Genomic DNA, 17,253 nt, shown 5'->3' on the forward strand with positions numbered 1-17,253 from the left:
TAAAACGGGCAGTCTACATTTCACATTCTCCTTGTCTGCATGCTTCCATGGTATATACTGGGGTCGTAGCCCTCCTCTCTCTTATAAGGGCATTTGTGTGAACCCCTCCTTCGCCTCCTCATGCAATCTTCTAGTCAATCTGACCTTCATGTCCCCTCTCTCGCTCTCAATGCCTGCACATACATCTATCGGTTCTAATATGGGTACACAGATACCATCGTCATATCTCCTTGTTAACCTTCACCTTGAACAGGCTAGGGCTGTTTCCCCCTTCCTTCATTCTGGGAGATCTCTAAGTCTATCGACATATGTAGTGGCGTCATATAGGGTGTGCAAAATGCTTGCCAGTTGTGCCTGCTCATACGAGCTGCCCCTTCTTTCTCCTTCTGTTTGTTTGTTTGTTTGTTTGTTTATTTATTTAGTATGGTGCGTAAAACCCAGAGGTAACAGGGCGCAACAGAGAGCAGGAAGATAAGATTACATAAAAACGTAGTTACAGGATAAGGCACACATGAAGATAAGCATAGGATTACATTTCGTATAATGTGCATATACATATAGTTCATAAATTACATACATATTTACATATTCTATGCTGTGCATGAAGGCAGTTTGGTTGAGCATACATATTTACGTAATTAATGCTATGTACATAGTCATCAGGTTAGAATGAAGGCATGGGCAGGTGAGAGGGCAGGGTTAGTCATGGGGATCATTGGACCGTAACCAGGTGAGGGTGTTTCGCCTGAAGCTATAGTAGGATTGGTCTGTCCTAATGTTGAGTGGGAGGGCGTTCCAGTGTTGGGCTGCCAAGACAGGGAAACTACTCCCACCGGTTTCCTTTTGTCTGAATTTGGGTACCTGCAGGCAGTAAGAGTTAATCGATCTGGTGGGGCGGGTGGAGGTTTTTTTCTTTATTCTGGTTGCGAGATATGGGGAGGCTGCATTATTTAAGCATTTGAAAGTGAGTGATGATCTTTTGAGAGAGATGCGGTCAGAGATTTTTAGCCATTTGTGTTCTCTTGTTTTGTTGGAGATGAGTTCCTTGGAAGGTAGGTTCAGGGCTGTCCTGAGGGCGTTATTTTGTAGTGTTTGTAGTTTGTTGGTTATGTATTTGTTGGCTCCTAAGTACATGGCATTACAATAGTCAAGTCTGGAAAATATTAGGGCATTGGCGATGATGATGCAGCTGGCTTGGGTGAGGAAGGCTCTACTTGCCCTGATTAGCCTGCATGTGTAGGCGGTAGAGGACGCTAGTGAATTGGCTTGTTTTTTTAGTGACATGGTTGCATCAAGGTGAAAGCCTAGTGTTTTCACTGTTTTGGCCACTGTGATGGTGTTGCCATCGATGTTGAAGGCCTTAAAGTTGGAGCTGAGTTTTTTTAGATTAGTATTAGATCCGAGGAGCAGGATTTCGGTTTTCTCACCATTCAGGCATAAGCCGTGTGTGGCCATCCATGCTGATGAGATATATTTTGTTTACTAAGGCCGTATCTGAATCGAAGTTGCCCGAAAGGGGTATGAGGATCTGGGTGTCATCTGCATAATTAGTGTATGAGACACCCAGTCTGTCCAACTTGTCAAATAGGGGCTTGGTAAAGATGTTATAGAGAGTGGGAGAGACGCAGGAGCCCTGGGGTACTCCGCAAGTTATTTTGATGGGGTCTGCTGAGGCTAGAGTGGAGAAGACCCTCATAGTTCAATTGTCTAAAAATGATTGGATCCAGGCTATGGCCTCTTTTGAGAAATGGGCAGCTGAGGTCAGGTGTTCACACAGGACTGTGTGATCCACCAGGTCGAATGCTACCGATAGGTCGAGGAGGAGTAACATGGCAGTGTTCCCTTTGTCGTTAATCTCGTTGATCTGTGTTTTAAGGTTGATTAGGGATGTCACAGTACCGTGCTGTGGTCTGAAGCCTGATTGGTGGGTGCCTAGTAGTTTGTGAGTTTCAAGATATTGCTGAATTTGTAGATATGCTACTCTGTCTATTATCTGTAACAGGAAAGTTACCGTGGTGATTGGCCTGTAATTGGTGGGAATAGCGGGGTCTAGGGTTTGCTTCTTGAGGAGAGGCAGGACCCATGATTCTTTAAGGTTGCTTGGTATAGTGTTGGAAGAGAAGGATGCGTTGATCAGCTTGGTTATAAAGGGGGCTAGGTCCTTGGCAGCATCTTTGATTATCTGGGGAGGGCAGTTGTCGCCTTTGCAGTTAGATGGTTTAAGTGAGGCTATAACTCTTTCTGTTTCTGGGATAGATATTTTGGTGAACCTGAAGAGGTTTGGTCCTGGAGTGTTGGTTATTTTGGCGTGGTTGCTAGGAGATGCTTCGTTAGTGGTGAGGGAGTCTTTTTTTAGTGCGATTTTAACTTGGAGAGTTTTGATTTTATTAGTTAAGGAGTTTTGGACGCTGGTGCACCATACTTTGTCCTTAGTTATGTTGTCTGGTGCGGGTGTGGGGGATTCTAGTTCTCTTAGTATAGCAATAAGTTCTCTGGTGTTGGAGCTAGATTTTTCGATTCTTTCATTGAAGAGATTCTTTTTAGTGAGTAGGATTTCTTTTTTATAGTTGTTTGCAAAAACTTTCAGTTGTGATTTGTTCTCTTCTGTAGGGGAATTGTGCCATTGGGTTTCTAGTTTCCTTTTGTGCAATCTAAGTTCTTTCAGATGTGGGGTAAACCAGGTATTCAGGTGGGCTTGTTGTTTGCTCTTTTGCAGTTTAAGAGGGGCAATGATGTCTAGTCCTTTCTTTATGGCATTGTTGTAGTTTTCTACTAGACACTCTGGATTTAGGTTGTCGGGAAGAGCATTGAGGGTTGGCAGTAGTAGTGGTAGGAGGTTGTCAGGGGTTATGTTTTTTTTTGCTCTGGTGGGCAATGGTGGTACCATGATTTTTCCTTTGTTGACTTCTTTATTGAGAGATAAAGTGAAGTCAATGAGGTGATGGTCTGTCCAGTGTTGGGGAGTGGTTTTGTTAATGACGGTGTCACAGTTCAGGGTGGCGATCCAGTCCAAGGTCCTACCTTTATTATGGGTGGGGTGAGCACTCTTTGGATTAGGTCGTGTTCATCTAGCATGTTAGCTATAGCTTGTGCTGGTTTGTCATCGGGGTCAATTTTCTGGAATGGCTATTGAAAGTGCAGGCCTGATGCTTCGTACAGCCATGATTCGGTGATGGCTAGTAGGCCGAGGTTGTTTGTGGATAAGGTGTCTGCTATTTCTGTGGCGTGGACCACTAGCGATCTAGTGTTGATCAAGGCTCCGGATATAGTGGTCGTGTTGGGAGTGTCCTGGATTGTTATGGGGATGAGTTTGGGTTGGGTGGATTTGTAGCAGGGTGAGGTTTGGTTAGGGCGGGTTTTAGTGTGTTGCGAGGTGGGTCTCTTGTTGTGGCAGATGGGCTCATAGAGGCGGGGTAGTCTGGCTCGTAGTCTGGTGTTTCTTTCTGTAGTTGGACAAGGTGCATTTTCTGAAGGGTACATAGTTATGGTAGTAGTGAAGATGGCAAGGTGTAATAGATGTATGAAGAGGAACGGTAGGGTGGCTCTTTGGCTCTTACTAACCTACATTGTGCGATTTAGATCCAGGATCAGCGACAGTAGTATGGTGCGACTGTTGTATAGGGGGGTTATTCAGGCTGTAGCGATAGTAGAAGGGTGCACTGTAGCAGCAGCAGTAGTGGTCGGGTGGAAACTAGTTTAAGGCAATATCAGGTAAGGCACAACACTTGATATAATGCAGGCAGTGTCTTTGACTCAGAGGCCTAAAACCTAGGAGAATACAGTGTGCTATCATACAGTACATTAGTATAGTAGCATGCAAGAGATAATTCTAGCATGCTGTACTAGCATCTAGATTCGAATTTTGCCTCAGAGGCCTAAAACCTAGGAGAATACAGTGTGCTAACATACAGTGCATTAGTATAGTAGCATGCAAGAGATAATTATAGCATGCTGTACTAGCATCTAGATTCGAATTTTGCCTCAGAGGCCTAAAACCTAGGAGAATACAGTGTGCTAACCTACAGTACATTAGTATAGTAGCATGCAAGAGATAATTCTAGCATGCTGTGCTTGGGTGTGCTAGCATCTAGAATTGATTTTTAGCTCGAGGGCTTGTGACACTGGTAACTGGATATCCCAGATCGTTCAGTACATAGTTAGGCAGCTGTAGTGAGAGTGAATAGCTAAAGGGGCGGCAATGCATAACAGTGGGCAATGCTAGGCTGATAACCGTATTAGGGACAGGAGAGGTGCTACTAGATAGTGATAGCAGTTAGGTAGTTTGTGCACCATAAAGCAACCTAAAAAGGCGTAGGATGTCTTATGGCGGGGGGGGACACACGGTGGATGGTGTTCGCTCAGTGCATGAGGCACTTCTATTGAAATTTTATGCTTTATAATATAGTTTGTAGTTTAGAGCGACAGGCTGAATCGATATTGGAGCGTGGCTGCAGGCAGAGTGAGTGTTGATGGAGGTGCAGTGTTACGTGCACCTAATACTGATAAGTACATTAGTAGGGATCCGGGAAGCCAGCGGCTGCCACCGGCGAACAATGGCAAGCAAGGCATTTTTCCCTGGCCTTTCCCAAGTGGCCGGCTTCCTTCCGCCTGCTGGCGGATGCACGTTGCAATTGTGATGAAAGGTTGCACGTTGCAATTGTGATGAGACTACAGCTGATCGTAGGCCGCAGTATCAGCTGTGGGAGGCGGTTCAGGTCGAAGTAAGCTGCTCAGCCTTACCGCAGCATTCAGTGCAGGTCAGCTGGATCAGGGGGTTCGCAGTGGAAGGGATCCTGGAGGGCTGATGCAGGGCTGGTGCAGGGGCAGGGTGAGAGGGCACCTGCCCTCTCAGTCTCCTGCAAGGATGGAATGAAGAGGGGGGCAACAACGGCAAACAAGGCCTTTTTCCCTGGCCTTTTCCAAGTGGCCGGCTTCCTTCCGCCTGCTGGCGGATGCACTTTGCAATTGTGATGAAAGGTTGCTCAGCAACCAGTGCATGCCTCGGTTTGAGGCCGCGTTGCGCCCGCCATTTTGGAATCAGGCGCAGCGCTCGCGGAGAGACTACAGCTGATCCTAGGCCGCAGTATCAGCTGTGGGAGGCGGTTCAGGTCGAAGCTGCTCAGCCTTACCACAGCATTCAGTGCATGTCAGCTGGATCAGGGGGTTCGCAGTGGAAGGGATCCTGGAGGGCTGATGCAGGGCTGGTGCAGGGGCAGGGTGAGAGGGCTCGTGCCCTCTCAGTCTCCTGCAGGGATGGAATGAAGCGGGGGCAACAACGGCAAACAAGGCCTTTTTCCCTGGCCTTTTCCAAGTGGCCGGCTTCCTTCCACCTGCCGGCGGATGCACGTTGCAATTGTGATGAAAGGTTGCTCAGCAACCGGTGCGAGCCTCGGTTTGAGGCCGCATTGCGCCCACCATTTTGGAATCAGGCGCGGCGCTCGCGGAGACACTACAGCTGATCGTAGGCCGCAGTATCAGCTGTGGGAGGCGGTTCAGGTCGAAGTAAGCTGCTCAGCCTTACCGCAGAATTCAGTGCAGGTCAGCTGGATCAGGGGGTTCGCAGTCGAAGGGATCCTGGAGGGCTGATGCAGGGCTGGTGCAGGGGCAGGGTGAGAGGGCTCCTGCCCTCTCAGTCTCCTGCAGGGATGGAATGAAGTGGGGGGCAACAACGGCAAACAAGGCCTTTTTCCCTGGCCTTTTCCAAGTGGCCGGCTTCCTTCCGCCTGCCGGCGGATGCACGTTGCAATTGTGATGAAAGGTTGCTCAGCAACCAGTGCGAGCCTTCTGTATGCAACCTAAATTCCCATGACACCCTCTTGTCTGCCCCCGTCCCCGTCCCCATTGACTGGGGTCTATATTGCTCCCCCCTCTAGTCCCCACTGTTCCTGTCTTCGTTGTCAGATCCTGTGTCCATGTTACTACAAAAATCATCTAAAAAACTCAGTCTCCTCGATGTCAAATCCCTGTTAGGTTTCATGCTAAGGCCAATGTCCCTCAAGTCGTACCTACTTCCTCCCCCCCAGGCCCACTCCATCTCTTTCTGCTGTACTCTGGCCCCGTGAGCTTGTGCTATCTGGTTCTGCCGTCTGTCCTCCTCAAGTCTGTTGTTTCCCCTGTCTATTGCTCCTTGTGTCTTTACCGGCCTTATTGCTTGATCGTCCTCCCTGCGTGCTTGCTCCCTTGCCAGTCTACCCAATTGAGACTCCCTCTGTTCCCTTCCCACCAACTTGCGTTTTTCCCGCTCTGCTACTTCCCTTTGCCTCTCGATCTCTTCCACTTCCCTTGTCTTCCTGTCCCGCTGCTCCCGTTCCACTCTTTTCCTTTCCTTGAGGTTCCTTTCGATCCTCTCCTCTCTTTCCCTTTCCATGTGCTCCTCCTCCTACTTCTTTCATTCCCTATCTTCCCTCTCCAATTTCTCTTCTCTTCTCCTTTCCCTGTCTTCTCGTTCTAATGGCACCTCCCATTCCCTTTCCCTCCTGTCTGTCTCACCCATCATCTCTGCCCATTCTGATGCTTCACTACTTCCCTTCAGACCCTCCATTGCCCCTTATTCCTCTCCATCTGTTTTCCCTTCCAGCTTCAGTAGTATCTGCCCTCCTATCCACTTGTTCCTGGCTATGCTCCCCAGACACTCCATCACACCCTTCTGGGCTCTCTTTCAATAGCTGGTTGCCCTGCACCTCTCGACCCCTCCTCCTTCATATATGGTGATGGCTTATAAGTCGGATTTGAGTACCCCTCTGCTGCCCTTAATTCCTGTATTGGGTACAACCCTTGCTTATCGTCTGTGTCATCGGATACTACACTCGGAGGGACATCGGGAGGTGCGGAGGGATGAGCCCCTGGCTCTTTCACCTCCTGCTGGCTCAGCATCCACAGACGCCTGGCTGTGTCCCTCTCGCCCTCCTAAAACATGTGCCATACTTCAGTTATGGCCATGAGTTTTTTAACTTCTTCCCCTTATAGGTACCCTTTATGTGTGTCAATAGTGATTGCTGCACATCTTTGGAGAAACTTCTGCCTGGTGGCCACGGTTTAGTTAACTTTCCCTCAGTACCTGTCATGATGCCTACCCCCGGGGACCCAGACCAAGTCCAGCAACCCCGGAAGCAGGCATCAAGTTACCCCAAGCAAACCCAACAACCCCCGCTAGGGGCTATTTGGGTGCAGTCCTGGCGCCTCTGGCGCCAGGCTCATATGGAGAGTCAGTCCTTGCGCCATAGGCGCCAGGCTCATAGATTAAAACTTACCTGATGCAGACCATGCTGCAAATTTACCTGATGCAGACCATGCTGCAAGAGCTCCAAGCCAAACAAGGCTTGGAAGGGACTATTTTACCTAGGGACTATTTTTTTACTCGGGTGGGGCTGGGGAGGAATACTTACCTGGAACTACTTTGGAGGCTATTTAAACCACACCCGAAGAGCAGCACACGCTTCGCGTTATTCTGCATCCAGCAGCGTAACGTTCACCGTGCCTGCAAGTCTGCATCCAGTCTTCTGCAACGCCTACCTCGAGTTTGGAGCTCCTAGAAAAAGGGAGAAAGAAGGAGAAAAGGTTAGAACAAGAGCAACACCTTTGATCCTTACCTGAATTCCCGATCCATCGTGCCTTCGAGCTGGAAGAAAGAAGTTATTTTATGCGCGGCGCCTCGCCTGCTGCAGCGCCGTGCTGAACCCACCGGCCTTCGCAGCATCTTCACATTTCACCGCATCCTCCTGCATGTTACCGCCGCACTCTGGCACCTAAGGAGAAGACAAGAACAGCAAGGTGAGCCAAGGGAATACACAGAGGAATACCCCCCATAGAGTTACCTGATTTTACCACCGGGGGTACTATTCTTCTTCACGGGTCGGCACAGCTTCCACTGCATCCTAGCCGAACCCCGGGCCCTAAGGGGAAACTAAAGGACAGCAAGGTGAAACAAGGGACTAACAAGGGGAACCCCCTCGCCACAAAAGACTTACCTAATTTTACCGCCAGAGGCATTATTCCCAGAGACTTCATACTTTCTCTCAGCTCCTGAATAAGGGAGAAAGCAACAGGTTACATATGGACATTATTTTATCGAACTGTGTTGGATAATACAAACCCTTACCAGAACATTACCGGTTGCCACGAGGAGCTCTTCAGTAGGGTCAAGCTACAACCTGCAAGGAATCGGACAAGAGTGAAAGTCAGGCATTTGAACTCTTATGAGCTACATACTTACGGCGTCTTGTCGGGATTATCAGAGTCAATATTGTCATGGAACTCACCAATTCCTTCAAGCCAGTGAAGCAACTGGTTATCTACGCGCCCCTGCGCTCAATGCAGGATGGAGAGCTCATCTTTTCAAATCATCACGTGAGACTATAAGAGGGAACTCCACAGGTGGTTAATTCCCTTTCTCCACTTGCAGAAGAATATTCCTACAGGTCAAGTGAAGGAAGCTAGGTGGGCCAGTCCAGTCCGTCATCTCGGCCCTACACGTCACATTGGTGGAGACCGCAGCAGTCCATTCCAGATCGACGCCTCAGTGGGAGCCAGGTGAGCGTAACAGAACGCGAAGCCTACCCTCAAATTCCCACCCGGGCGTTATGGATACCTCAGAGACTGACCAATTGGTACAATTACTAGGGGAACTGAGGGCTGAAGTGCATTCCGCCCGTCAAGAAACCAATGCTCTTAGGAGAGAACTAATTTTGTCAAAGGAGCGAACTGAAGATCTTGCTAGGCAACTATTGCAAAGCCAGGCTGGACAAGCACCCCTACCTGGTTCCGGGGGAAATCCGGCTCCTGTGTTATCGAGTAACCCTGTGCAAATAAACCTACCAGGACATATTCCATTAGCCCCACCCGAACGCTTTGCCGGAGATCCCAAAAGGTTCGCCGTGTTTATGAACCAATGCCGCTTGCACTTTTTATGCAGACCTGGAGCCTTCCCAAACGATCAAGCCAAGGTAGCCTTTGTGTTGTCATATCTCAGCGGCAGTGCAGCTGATTGTTCAATTCCACTAGTTACTCAAGATGACCCAATTCTTCGGGATTTTCAGGGCTTTCAAACTAGCATGGAAAGACTATTTGCCCGGCACTCCCAAGGACAGGCCCTGGATAACAAACTTTTGTCCCTACGACAGGATAACCAGGACCTTCTATCCTACATCGTGACCTTTAATAGGTTAATAGTAGAAACTGGATGGCCTGAGGTAAAACGAATCACGTTATTTCATCGAAGGCTTCGAGGAGAACTCAAGGATGTCTTGGCTCAAGTCGTGAACCCACCTCAAGACTGCGCTGAATATATAGAGTTAGTGGTCCAGTTAGATCACAGACTTCAGAACAGAAAGGCTGATCGAGCCAAGTTTGAGAATCGGGTGTTGGTCAAATCCCACGCTAACCCCAAAGGAGCAGATGCTTCAGAACCCATGCAAATCGGAGGGGTTAAAGGACCCTTAACCCAGAAGGAAAGAGAAAGGAGACGGCAAATGCAATTTTGTCTATATTGTGGAACTTCTGGACATTTTCTACGGCATTGCCCTGTAAAACCACCCAAGAAGATGGTAGGAGCTGCTGATAAGAGCCATATGGAGTCAGACTCGGGAAACGACCACGCCCGACAAGCGTAGAGGTCCGCTTGCCGAGCTTGAAGAAGGATACTCAGACCTCGTATTTCATCATACCAACGGTCCTCGTAGATCCAGGGCAGCCATCGCGTATGCACACAGTAAGGGCATACATTGATAGCGGGGCCATCGGAAACTATGTGGACTATGAATTGGCTTCCAGGATGAATCTACCTCTCTGCCGAAAAACCACCTCAGATGTCATCACCACAGTCGATGGAACTGAAATTGCCTCTGGGCCTGTAACTCATTCCACCGCAGAGATGACACTATTGGGTCAGGATGGGCATCGAGAGACTATTGTGTTTGATCTAATCAAAGCCCCACAGTTCCAAATAATACTGGGGATACCTTGGTTGGAAACACATAATCCTTGTATTGATTGGCGAGAGAAGAGAATAACCTTCCCGGATTGTGCACAAACCTGTTACCCAAAGAAAAATCAGAACGCAGGCCTGGCCACAGTAACCACAGCAGACATGCAACTACCTCCAGAATACCAAGAATTCCAGGATGTCTTCCAAAAGGAGCAGGCAAACACCTTACCTCCTCACAGATCGTACGATTGTCAAATCGATCTCATACCCGGTGCACAACCTCCTTGTAGCAGGATCTATGCCCTTACGGAACCCGAGAACCTTCACCTACGACAATACTTAGACCAGTACCTTGCCAATGGCTTTATTCGCCCATCCAAGTCCCCTGCAACTTCAGCTTTGTTCTTCGTACCCAAAAAGGAAGGTGACCTCAGAACGTGCATAGACTACCGCGCATTGAACCAGATAACTGTTAAGAACCGATACCCGTTGCCTCTGATCCCTGAACTACTAGACCAAGTGAAGGACACTTGTATATACACTAAATTAGATCTCCGGGGGGCATACCATCTGGTACGTGTAAAAGAGGGCGACGAATGGCAAACTGCTTTCCGCACTAAGTATGGGTTATTCGAATACCAGGTGATGCCTTTCGGGTTGTGCAATGCACCAGCAGCCTTCCAATACTTCATGAACGATGTCCTTCGTGAACTCATTGACGTTTGTGTTGTCGTGTATATCGATGATATTCTAGTATACTCCTCTTCAGTATCTGACCATGTGAAGCACGTCCGAGCAGTCCTTGAGAAATTGCGTAAGCACAAACTATATACAAAACTAGAAAAATGCGTTTTTCATGCCACAGAAGTTGAATTCCTTGGGTTTATCCTGACCCCAAAGGGAGTCCGAATGGACTCACGAAAGGTGGACGCAATCCTTAAGTGGCCATCACCAAGTTCAGTTAAAGGAGTACAAAGCATGCTCGGCTTTGCCAATTTCTACCGCAGATTCATCTCAGATTTTTCACATGTCGTACATCCCATCACAGCACTCTTGCGAAAAAAGAAACGCTTTATGTGGACTGAAGAAGCTGAAAATGCCTTCCATTGTCATGCCACGCGGTACTTGGCGCCTGTGGAACCGCTGGCGGCGCGGACATTATCCGGCCGTGCACGCTGGTAGCCTGTCACGCCCACTTTTGGTTCCGCCCGTGCGTATGCGCGCTTACGCGGCCCGGAGTATAAATACAGCTCCTTCCGGGTTGTGTACGCGTTGCAACGCTTCCGGTTTCCTCCGTTAGTGCTGTCTGCCTTTTCGCCTGCTCTCACTCACTGCTGGATACCCGAATTCTATCGGGTCCTTTTTCCTATTCCCCTTGTCTTGCCTTCTGCCCTTCCTGTTTTTTCTCCTCCTGCCAGACTCTTTGTGTACCAGACCTAGGCCTGTTTTCTTGGATTGCTGATTTCTTCTGATTCGGATACCTTCCCCTGTGATTCCCCGTGTACCAGATCCCGGCCTGTTTAAGGACTGCCTACCTTCCTTCGGAGCTTCATCCTAAATACCACGGAGTATCTGCTTCAACCGACTGCATTCCAGCACATTCCAGCTCATTCCGAAGGAGAGTCACGCAGGTCGCTTCGGGGTTTTTTGTGCCTTTCGGCTTTTTCCCCTTACCGGCGTTCCCGGGAGGAAGCACCGGAAACCCTTTTTGGGTACACGGTGGCTTCCTTCCGTGGGCGCCCCTACCTACATAAAAAAAAGGAGCGACCAAGAAGTAAAGGGAAGAAGGGTACTGGAAGAAGAGACGAAGGTGAGGAGTTAGGGGAGGGTGGCGAATCGGATTATACGTTCTCTGACGAGGATATCACCAATCCTGGTGACAGTTTGCAACGCCCAATTGAAGTTGAGATGGCTACACCACAGCAAGTACAGGAACTTGTAGCAGCAGTCCAGAACTTAAATATGGAAATGCAGAATCTCAAGGCCGCCAATGCCACCCTTCAGCAACGAATAACAGAGAGAGAACGACCTTCCACCGACCTTCCACCGCTCCCCCTTGTGTCGGGCAAGTTTGATGGCACTCCAAAAAAAGTAAAAGAGTTTTTGGATGCGTGCCATTTGCACTTCTCATTCCGCCCTCAGACCTTTTCCTTGGACCATGCCAAGGTGGGGTTTATGATAACACACATGTCAGGTAATGCCCTGTCATGGGCTACTCCGTTGGTGAACCTGCCGGATCCAGTCTTACAGGATTATGATGCTTTCAAGGGCTTGATACAACAAACCTTTCTACGTACTGAAAGTACCTACCTGGCTTCAGAGGATCTGCTGGACATCCGTCAAGGAAATTCGGATCTGCTAACCTACATTACAACATTTAAACAGGTGGCAGCTGAAGCCGGGTGGCAGGAACAGGCTCAATATGCAATCTTTCGGGGAGGTCTGAGAGAAGACTTAAAGGATGAGCTAGCCAGGATAGAAAGACCTGTATCCTTTGCGGATCTACTTACGGCAACCCTCCGGATAGATTTCCGCCTGACCGAACGACGGATGGAAAGAAGACCAAGACAAATGCTCCCCCTCTTCTGGAAACACACCCGTCTCCTTCTGTACCCTTCTCACGCTCCTCCAAGGAGGAGCCCATGCAAATTGGGACAGCGCGTGCTCCGCTTACCCCCGAGGAACGCAAACGGCGCAGGGACGGCTGCCTGTGCATGTATTGCGGAGCTTCTACTCATATGTTACGAGACTGTCCGGAGGTTCCACCCAGAAGGTCGGGAAACGCTCGCCCTCGGTAAGTGTTGGGACTCACTACCGAGGGGCTGGTCCTAGTCCTTACGTTTCTCTATCTGTGTCATCTCCCGAAATCCCTGATGACTCTCGTCTTATGGTGCTCACAGTTACCCTCAAACTAGAATCTACAGATGTGACTACATTAGCTCTACTGGATTGTGGTGCTGCCGGCAACTTCATCGACATTCACTGGGCCAAACAAAAAGGTCTTAAAAGAATTGCCAAACAGGAAGACCAGAAGGTTGAAGGTGTGGATGGTGAACCTTTGAGCTCAGGCATGATCACCCACACCACCGAGGAACTCACCTTGTCGGTACAACAGCACACGGAAAGAATTATTTTTGACATCATCAGAGCCGCGCACTTCCCCATCATTCTGGGAATCTGCTGGCTACGCAAGCACAACCCCAGCATTGACTGGTCAAAAAATCTATTGAGTTGTCAATCTTCCTTCTGTAGAGCTGAATGTTTACCCGAGCCACGATTCGAAACTGTCAAGACATCTAATAGTTGTGAAACCAAGTCTGTCCATTGTTTGCCCCATTATCTAAGGGAGTTCACAGAGGTGGTGACAAAAAAGATACCTATTGAACTACCTCCACACCGGCCTGAGGACTGTTGCATCGAACTAACTCCAGGAGCTTTAGTACCATTCGGCAGGATGTTTCCTCTGTCACTGGAGGAAAAGCAATATCTCAGAGGTTATCTGGACGATAACATGGCTAATGGACTGATCCGACCTTCAAAGTCTCCTGCTGGAGCTTCCTTGTTTTTCGTTTCCAAAAAAGATTCGAAGGACCTAAGACCTTGCATTGATTATCGAGGCTTAAATAAAGTCACTGTTAAGGACCGTTATCCAATGCCTTTGATAACTGAGATCTTACAAGCCGTCCACGGTGCAACAACATTTACTAAGCTCGATTTAAGAAACGCCTACCACCTTCTCCGAGTACACAAAGGAGATGAATGGAAAACTGCCTTCCGGACTCCGTTTGGGCTCTTTGAGTACCAGGTCATGCCATTTGGGTTGGTTAATGCCCCTTCTATTTTTCAACGGTTTATGGACAGACTGTTCTCCGATTTGTTGTGCCAAACAACTCTAGTGTATCTTGACGATATTCTAATTTTTTCCAACAATGCCAAAGAACACGAGGAACATGTCAAGGAAGTTTTCCTTAGGCTTAAGAACAATCACCTGTCAGTTAAACTTGCTAAATGTGTTTTCTCCGCTTCATCCATACCTTATCTGGGTTATATCTTGTCCAGTCAGGGTATCTCAATGGACCCCCACAAGGTGTCATCCATCCTAGACTGGCCTTCACCCTCTTCAGTGAAAGAAGTTCAAAGATTCCTGGGTCTGGCAAACTTCTATCGTAGGTTCATTCCCAATTTCTCCCAGAAGATCCTGCCCATCACTACTCTCCTCAAGAAATCTTCTGAGCCGTTCAGATGGTCGGCTGAGGCCGAGGATAGCTTTGGGGATCTTAAGAACGCTTTTTGTGCCGCACCCATACTTCTACAGCCTGACCAGGAGCTGCCCTTCATTCTGGAGACCGACGCCTCTGCTGCTGCCATAGGAGCTGTCCTTCTCCAAGAGGTTCGGGGAGTAGAGCATCCTGTCGCCTACTTCTCGAAGACACTTAACGCCAGTCAAAGAAACTACTCGGTCATTGAACGAGAATTACTAGCAATGAAATCGGCTTGTGTGGAATGGCGGCATCTCCTTCAGGGAGGCAGGTATCCATTTACAATCCGGACTGATCACAAGAACCTGCAAGTTCTGAGGCAATTCGAGTGCTACAACACCCGACAGGCCCGATGGGCTCATTTCTTCGCCCAATTCGATTTTCACATCACTTATATCCCAGGAAAGATGAATGTGTTGGCTGACTCCCTTTCACGGCGTTGTGACTACCTACCCGATTCCGAGTCTCCTCGTGAACACATGTTTCCCCGACCCAGAAGCATCGGAATGGTTTCGACGTTCCTCAGTCAGGTAAAAGATGAATCGGGAGGGCGCTTTGAAGTAGAGAGACATGCCAAAGGCTTGACGTACGAAATCAGAGATGGTCTTTACCTGGTCAAAGGTAGACTCTATCTACCCACGCCTGCCTTTCGCAAGATGGCCTTGAACTGGTGTCACGACACAAAACTTGCTGGGCATCGGGGGGGTACAGGCACCCTGGAATTCCTTCGTCGTCATTTCTACTGGCCTAGAATGAGGGAGGAAGTGGATCGTTATGTACAATCCTGTATCATCTGCCTCCGAAGTAAATCCCCTCGTCAACGACCTATAGGATTACTCAAACCTTGTGCTGTGCCTGACGGCCCCTGGAGCTCAATCTCTACTGATTTCATTGTGGATCTTCCCATCTCACAGGGGTGCACATGCATAATGGTGGTGGTTGACTCATTCACAAAAATGGCTCACTTTTCCCCTTTGCCCGGAGTACCCACTGCAGCCAACATGGCCGAAGTATTTTTCCAAGACATCTTTAGACTGCATGGTATGCCCTCTAAGATCATCTCTGACAGGGGAAGTCAGTACACCTCTCATTTCTGGAAGGCTCTCTGTGAGCGTCTGGGGATTGAAAGAGCTCTCACGTCGGGGTTTCACCCCCAGTCTAATGGACAAACTGAACGGCTAAACGGAACTCTGGAACAATACTTAAGGTGTTTTACTAATTCCCAACAAGACAACTGGCACTCGTTATTGGCTCTGGCCGAATTCTCCTACAACAATTCCGTACACTCAGCTCTTGGGGTTAGTCCATTTTTCTGTAATTATGGCTACCATCCCCGGTCTATTCTTCCTATCTCCTGTCTTTCTACTAATATACCATCTGTAGATTCCTCACTCACCCGCCTTAAAGAGATACACAAGAAGGCTATGGAAAGCCTTCAGGCAGCGCAGGAACGCTATAAGTCCCAAGCCAACAGACATCGTCAACCCGTGCCAGGTTGGGAGGTTGGTTCCAGGGTTATGCTTTCTACGAGATACTTACCTCGTTGGGCCCATCCATCCAAACTATCCCCAAGGTTTTTAGGGCCTTATAAGATTGTACAAAGGATCAACCCTGTGGCCTTCCGTCTTAAACTTCCTGCCAGCTTGAACAGAGTTCATCCTGTCTTTCATGCGTCTCAGCTTAAGCCCTTTCATGTTGATACCTGGAGGCGTCAAGCTGAGGGAGTTAATGTTCCTCAGGATTCCACTCCGGAAGAATACGAGGTAGCTCAAATTTGCGACTCCAGATATCATAGAGGCAGACTAGAATACCTTGTACGATGGAAGGGCTTCCCCTCCTCTGAGAATTCCTGGGAACCCCTCTCCCATATTTCTGCCCCTACACTGTTGCGCAAATTCCACTTTTTCCATCCGGGCAAACCAGGGGGAGGGTCCCTTGGGAGGGGGCATACTGTCATGCCACGCGGTACTTGGCGCCTGTGGAACCGCTGGCGGCGCGGACATTATCCGGCCGTGCACGCTGGTAGCCTGTCACGCCCACTTTCAGTTCCGCCCGTGCGTATGCGCGCTTACGCGGCCCGGAGTATAAATACAGCTCCTTCCGGGTTGTGTACGCGTTGCAACGCTTCCGGTTTCCTCCGTTAGTGCTGTCTGCCTTTTCGCCTGCTCTCACTCACTGCTGGATACCCGAATTCTATCGGGTCCTTTTTCCTATTCCCCTTGTCTTGCCTTCTGCCCTTCCTGTTTTTTCTCCTCCTGCCAGACTCTTTGTGTACCAGACCTAGGCCTGTTTTCTTGGATTGCTGATTTCTTCTGATTCGGATACCCTCCCCTGTGATTCCCCGTGTACCAGATCCCGGCCTGTTTAAGGACTGCCTACCTTCCTTCGGAGCTTCATCCTAAATACCACGGAGTATCTGCTTCAACCGACTGCATTCCAGCACATTCCAGCTCATTCCGAAGGAGAGTCACGCAGGTCGCTTCGGGGTTTTTTGTGCCTTTCGGCTTTTTCCCCTTACCGGCGTTCCCGGGAGGAAGCACCGGAAACCCTTTTTGGGTACACGGTGGCTTCCTTCCGTGGGCGCCCCTACCTACATAAAAAAAAGGAGCGACCAAGAAGTAAAGGGAAGAAGGGTACTGGAAGAAGAGACGAAGGTGAGGAGTTAGGGGAGGGTGGCGAATCGGATTATACGTTCTCTGACGAGGATATCACCAATCCTGGTGACATCCATAGCTGAAAGCGAAATTCACGTCTGCACCTGTGTTAAAGCACCCGCGCCCTGAACTTCCATACATAGTGGAAACTGATGCATCCAGTCTAGCCATGGGAGCTGTCCTGTCTCAAAAGGACCCTGAAACTGGCCAGCTTCACCCAGTAGCATTTTGGTCCAGAAAGTTCTCGGCACCTGAATTAAACTATGCGGTTACCGACAAGGAGTTATTAGCCATTAAATCCGCCTTCAAGGCTTGGCGGCACTATCTTCTCAGTGCCAGGCATACCATTACTGTGATCACCGGAACTTACAGTATTTAAAAACAGCCAAGGTCCAATCGTCACCTCAACTCCGATGGG

The sequence above is a fragment of the Ambystoma mexicanum genome, chromosome 6p (genome assembly GCF_040938575.1).
Source record: "Ambystoma mexicanum isolate Mex_15411 chromosome 6p, UKY_AmexF1_1, whole genome shotgun sequence".
Lineage (NCBI taxonomy): Eukaryota > Metazoa > Chordata > Amphibia > Caudata > Ambystomatidae > Ambystoma > Ambystoma mexicanum.